Source organism: Benincasa hispida, chromosome 10 (assembly GCF_027475165.1).
Source record: "Benincasa hispida cultivar pf3 chromosome 10, pf3_genome.v1.1, whole genome shotgun sequence".
NCBI lineage: Eukaryota > Viridiplantae > Streptophyta > Magnoliopsida > Cucurbitales > Cucurbitaceae > Benincasa > Benincasa hispida.
In genome coordinates, this window is record NC_143487.1 from 21,460,536 (window position 1) to 21,467,125 (window position 6,590).

A 6,590-nucleotide genomic window follows, 5' to 3' on the forward strand; every position below is an offset into this window, starting at 1 on the left:
AGATCAAGACATCCCTTGTTCCCTTCATTCGCCTTCACCAAGTCCAATTCCCAATTTTGTGCCTTCTCCAACCATCTTTGAACCAACTGGGTTAGGATCGAGCAACACAGTAAATTTTGAAGACCCAGTTGGGAGAAGTGAAGAACCAGCACCACCTTAACACAGTACTGACCTTGAAGAGTTGAAAACTTTCATCAGTGATCAGCTCAGACCATTGGCCGCATCCATTGAAATTCTTCAGTAACAAAACCGGGTTCTAAAAGATTACCTAAGGCAGCAAACAAGAAGGATGCAAGACTAATTTGTTTATACAACGCAGTACATCATCAGGTCTTGGTTGGAATGTTTGTCCTGCCTCCGCTACCTGCTCATCTTAGAAACCCTTTGCGCTTTATCGATGAAGACCCTGGAGAAGAATGCAGGGATGACGCGTCAGCACAATCGAGTTTTGAGGTGTTGGTTTATTTTGTATTTTGATTTATTTGATGATCTTTTGTATTAGTTTAACTTGTTTGTTTATTCTATGTTATTCCATGAAAATGAATTGAGAAATTTCCATCATTTTGTTCCTTGCATTTGACCTTAGCATACTCTTTTTTGTTCTTTAGCTATTTTTATAGTCTTCTGCTTTGGCCTTACCTCAATGATATCAACAATATGAAATCTATAAGTATAGAGTAAGTGTTAGGAAAATCAACAAGGCCTGAACTTATCTAAAAAGACTATATGTTTTCTTTTTAATGCATGTAAGCTTTAAATCAAAACTCCTTTTGGACTCTCAAAACCTTTTCGAAATTTTGTTTCTCTTTTAGCAATGAGGATTTAGCTCATCTCCAAATTTGGGGATGAGCGAAATCCGAGTTAAGACGCATTAAATGAGTAGATCATAAAGAAAGGGAACAAAATAAGAAAATTATTAAACGCAACTCCTCTGTCATTACTTCAAAAGAAAAACCTCAAAGTGACGAGTTAAAAAGTTGGAACAGGCACTTAGCCGTAGTTGGATACTCGCATGACACCCATGGGGCAAGCCAAAACAAAGTTAAGTCTCCTAGACCAATGCGTCCCATAGAACTCCTCTATCTAGTCTAAAGAAATTGTATCCTGAAATGCATGAATATTAGATATGAGTTTAGTTGTGAAGTGTTCTCACCCATAGTTGGATGCTCGCATGACACTCATAGGGGCAAGCCAAAACGAAAGTGGGATACCTAGAACAACGCATGGATAATTAAAAATTCATATTTTTCGTTTTATCCGGCATTTATCTTAAAAAGAGCATCTAACGCATTGTTGGTTTAGAAAAAAAAACGGAAATGTTTTGAGAAACGAAAGGAGTTGTTGATAAAAGGCCTGTTGCATCTGAAACTAAACATTATTCCTTTTAGAAAAGAGTCAATCTGAGTTACATTTTCCAAATTCTTATCTCAAGCTTATGACTGAATATGATGAGAGGCGAACTCTGCACACTTAAGATAAGGGAGATAACAAAAAATTATTTTGGAATGCTTGAGGACAAGCATTGTTTAAGTTTGAGGGTGGTGTTAACTTGTAGAAATACAAGTTATTTTTGCTCTTAAGTTGGAACAACTAAGATTTTTAATGAAAAATTCTCCTTATTTTTAGAAGAAACGCATGGAATTACTCAAATAGTAGCAAACTCATGCAAAAGAAGTTTTATTACTAAATACTGTGCACTAACGCATTGTATTGCAGGATTTCAACAAGAAGCTAACGCATAATCAAGAAGTGTCACAGGCAAAAGTTCTAACGCATGGGCTATGCGGAGGGAATTCAACGCAGAGAAGATTCATTGATCCAGGCTGATTGTGTCACATCACCACTTGCAAGTATGGGCACCTGTAGCAGGCAGCGTCTGAAAAGCTTCTGAATGTCAGGCAGCTGACCAGGGCATGGACTTTAATGTTGCCTATCACCAAGTGGAGATGACCAACGCCTATAAATAGATGAAGTCCCTCCAGAGTTCAATATACAGAAATTTTCAAGATTCTCACTCTCACAATTAGCGTAGTCATAGTTTAGATCTTTAAAAGCTGTGCTGTGGTGCCAAGACGATCAGAAGGGTTGAGAACCACCATCACTGCCGGTCAAGGAGCGGAGGAAGCCGAGCTTGAAAAAGACACTTCGTCCAACTCCTATACAAGTAATTGTACACAACTAGATTGAGCCAAAGAGATACAAAAGATTGTACTCTGTGGCTTGACTCAATTCCTTTCATCTCATTTATCGCTTTCATTTCATCTGATTAAATATTGCTTTTGTAAAAACAATTTGCTTCTTTATAAATTCATATATTTGATCCATCACACTTTGCCATTGTTTATTTCTTGTTTATGTTGAATGCATCTATACTTTATGCAAAACTTCATTTCAAACGCTTAAGCCATCTTGATCAATTAGTAAAAGCATCTTTAACTTAGACTATTCGAGAGAATAACTAAGCCACATCAAGTAGAACACCTAGTACATCTAGAGATAGACTTACTGGTGTTTATTGCATTCTGTGTTCGACGCATGCATCCTAGAGATAGGTTTTGTATGTTATTCGCATTGAGAAGTGTCGAATAAGAGTCTAACATTCTAGTTCGTGTACATTCATCTTAGATCGACGCATACCACGTACATTAAAAATCCATTTTCGCATGTTCATCACTCACTACTCAACTCTTTTGTATCTTCTTGCACAGGTACAGCAATTTAGTGTAAATAACACAATTCTCTCGTACATTTAGGAAACCCCTACAATAGCTACAACGCAAGGTCTGCGTTAGCTTAACTGAATCCCCGAGTTTGACCCTGGACTTACTAGGAACCTAAATTGGATTTATACTTGGGTCTGGTTTAAGAAAACTTGAACGTCAATAGAAGAAGTGTCGTGCGTTCTGTTGCACAGCTCTAACGCACCAACGCGTTACAAATACATAAACACATCAAAGCATCAACGCATCATCTATACTTAGAACTTATTTTTTCAATTTATTTTATACAATACACTCCTAGCTCGAATCACGATAGCAACAAACATTGGTTGTCTACTATGGAGGGTCATATAGATACATCCAACAAAAAAATAAATAAAATTAAAATAATTGCACAACTAAACTAAAACAATCGCACAACTGAATCTCATCATACCAATAAAATCCCGCCAATCTGGAGGTTTTTCTTGCAAAAACACATGCATTTTCTTAGCATATAAAAAACTACATTATTTAACATGATGTTTTCACTAACTGGGATATTTTTAAATTTCTTCTTCATTTCTTTAGGAAAATTTATAAACTTATAAACACAAACGACTTAATGAAAGCCATAAACAAATTTTATGAAACCAAACAATTAAGCTTGTCGAATCTAAGAGAAAAGACATTATAACAAAATTGGGCTATAGTAGCCATGAACAATTTAACAATTTAAGCCATGAACAATTTAACAACCCAAACATGGAAATAAAAATTTGATATCAAAATCAAAGACAAAATAAAAAATGCAAAGCCATGAATTTATCGACAACAAAACTATTATAAGCCACATGTTCCAATATCAAAATTAAAGACAACTTATCACCGACATTATTTTCAATACGTTCATTAAAGTCTTCTAGTAAATGAATTATAAATTCAAAAACAACATGACTACCAACCATAACAAAACTCACTAACAAAGACATTAACATAACAACAACTCTCTTTTTCAACAAACCAATGACTACCAAACAACTAATATTATCAATAGAAGCTATGAACAACTCAAGCAAAAAAATAGGAACTTCATGTCAAAGTCAAAGAGAAAACTAAAAACACAAAGCCATGAACATAAAAACAATAAAACTATTTATAATCCACATGTTCTAATATTAAAATTAAAGACAACTTATCACCAATATTATTTTCAATAAATTCATTAAAGTCTTCTAGCATATTAATTTTCCCAAAAACAAATCTATGACTACCATAACTGTAGGATATTTATAGCAATTCATTTATAGAAAAAGTTTGAAGACATACATAACAGAAGTACTGGGACATTTTTTGTTTATTACTTAACAAAATTTGGGAGGGAGAAAGACAGTGGAGGGAGAATGACAAATTAAATTGATTAATTACAAAAATAATTAACATATAATATTATAACATTTCTAATATGTTTTAATGTGTTTATAATATTATAACAATGTAAATTTAAAATAAATTTAATATAATATATAGAATTCATATGTATATTAATATAATATGTTTATAACATTTTTAATATGTTATAAAAATAATAGAGACTTTTTAAATATAAAAAATATTTAAAAGTATTTGCAGATTACAGCAAAAAGTTCCAAAAATACAAAATTACAAAGTATTTTGGAACTTTTTGTTATAAAGTGTAAATATTTTTTAGATTTTTCTATTGATAAGAATTTTTCAAAATAATATTTAAAAAAATGTAAATATTATATATTCAGATTTTAAAAAAAAAATCAAATTACTTATATTTTTTTGAAATAACATTTCAACATATCCAACTTTGGACATTTCTTAATTAACCATAACTACGCCCTTCCCATGCCAGTTTCACCCACATCTTGATCTTTTTTATCAGTAACATCATCGTCTGGATTTTCAGTAGGAAGGCCAAATCCTTCATAATAAAATTAGCCAAAATTGTTGCTAATACCAAGCATTAAAATTTTGTTAAGACCATAAAAAGGTGAAAAATGGGTAAGGGTTGAAACTCACCAAAATATTGTTGTAAGCTACCGAAAGAACCTACACATCACACCAGAACTCAGATTTTGATGGAACGAACTCAGATTTGAATGGAACGAGCATAGATCTGGATGAAAATGGGGATCATTATGATGGGCATGAATGAAGCTCTCGGATCTGGACAACACGTGAAGGAAGCTCTCGGATCTGAACGACACGTGGACGCACATGACGAGCGTGATGGATCTGGACGAGCATGATGGCCTGAAACTCTCGGATCTAGATTAGCGGACAGGTTGCGATGGCCAGCGATCAAATCTGGATGAACCGAACAGGCTGGGCGATGGTCAACAATCAAATCTGGCGAATCTCGAGCGGCGACGTGTGGTTGAGAGAGAAATGAGTCGACGAACGATATGGTTTAGAGAGAATGAGAAAATGGTGAAGGTTTTGAGAGAAAGGAGAAGATGGGTGAAGGTTTTGAGAGAAAGGAGAAGATGGGTGAAGGTTCAGAGAGAAAGGAGCGGGAGTTTTGTGAGAGAGAAAGAGTGGTTTACAAAAAGAAAAATGAGTTGAAAATTAAAAAATTTACGGCATATCTTTAATGTCAGTTTTGAACTGACATTGTAACCTCATCTTTAATGTCGGTTTTAAAACTGACATTAAAGATTTTTTTTTTTTTAAGAAACCAACATTATACATCCGTATTTAGTTTTTTCAACCGACATCAAATGCCAAATTTCTTGTAGTGGAATAACCACTATTAGAGTTTTAATTGCCAGTTTAGTAAAAAGGAAGGTGTGGACTTTTTTGCTACATATATACTCTCCTGTTGCTAGAATGACCACTATTAAAGTTTTAATTTCCAATGTTTCTATCCTTTAAGTTAGAAATTCATCAAATGGACATTAAGATAACTTTCTTAAATGATGAATTAGACAAAGAGATTTACATGGAACAACCTGAGGGGTTTATAAAACCAAATCAGGAAAATAAAGTGCTTAAATTGGTTAAGTCCCTTCACAGTTTAAAGTAGACCCCTAAACAATGACAAAAAATTTGACAGTGTCATAATTTCTTATGGTTTTGTAATTAATGATTCAGAGAAATGTGTATATACTAAAATGATGGAAAATGCCTATGTTATTTTATGCTTGTATGTGGATGACATCCTTATCTTCGGTACTAGCATGAAAATTATTAATGAAACCAAACAGTTTTTATCAAATAATTTTGATATGAAAAATTTGGGTCTTGCTAATGTTATTTTAGGGGTTAAATTAGTTAGGAGATGTCATGAATTTTTGTTGACTCAATCACATTATATAGAACATCTTTTGGGAAAAGTTGGCTATTCTGTTTGAGTCCTGTATCTAGCCCTTTTGAGCCAAATTTGAAGTTGAAAAAGAATATAGGATAACCAATTTCTAAATATAAATATTCTCAAATAATTGGTTCATTAATGTATCTTGCTAATTGCACTAGGTCTGACATTGCATATGTTTTAAATCGATTAAGTATATATACTTGTAACCCAAATGAATATCATTGGTGTGCAATTGAAAGATTGTGTAGATATCTTAAAGGTACTTCTAATCTTTCTATTTGTTATAGTGAATTTCCTTCACTAATAGAAGATTCTAGTCATGCCAATTGGATAGTTGAATCCGATGAAACTAAAGCAACTAGTGTTATGTTTTACTTTGGGTGGTGGTGTTATGTCTTGGAAATCTACTAAACAAACATTAATTTCTAAATTCACTATAGAAGTTGAGTTTATTGCCTTGGATTTAACTAGTAAGGAGGTAGAATGGTGAAGATCTAATTGTTGATATCTCTATTTTCTTAAATTATGCCTTTACACTGTAATAG

At 33.2% G+C, this 6,590-nt stretch overlaps 1 long non-coding RNA gene across 1 annotated transcript; it reads right to left on the bottom strand.

The window, feature by feature from the left end:
* Positions 1-1,653: 1,653 nt before the first annotated feature.
* On the bottom strand, positions 1,654-5,494 carry LOC150033185 (uncharacterized). The gene is made up of 2 exons (XR_016523767.1): positions 4,749-5,494; positions 1,654-2,156 (listed from the first exon to the last, which is right to left on the bottom strand). It is a non-coding gene; the product is annotated as an uncharacterized LOC150033185 (long non-coding RNA).
* Positions 5,495-6,590: the final 1,096 nt, after the last annotated feature.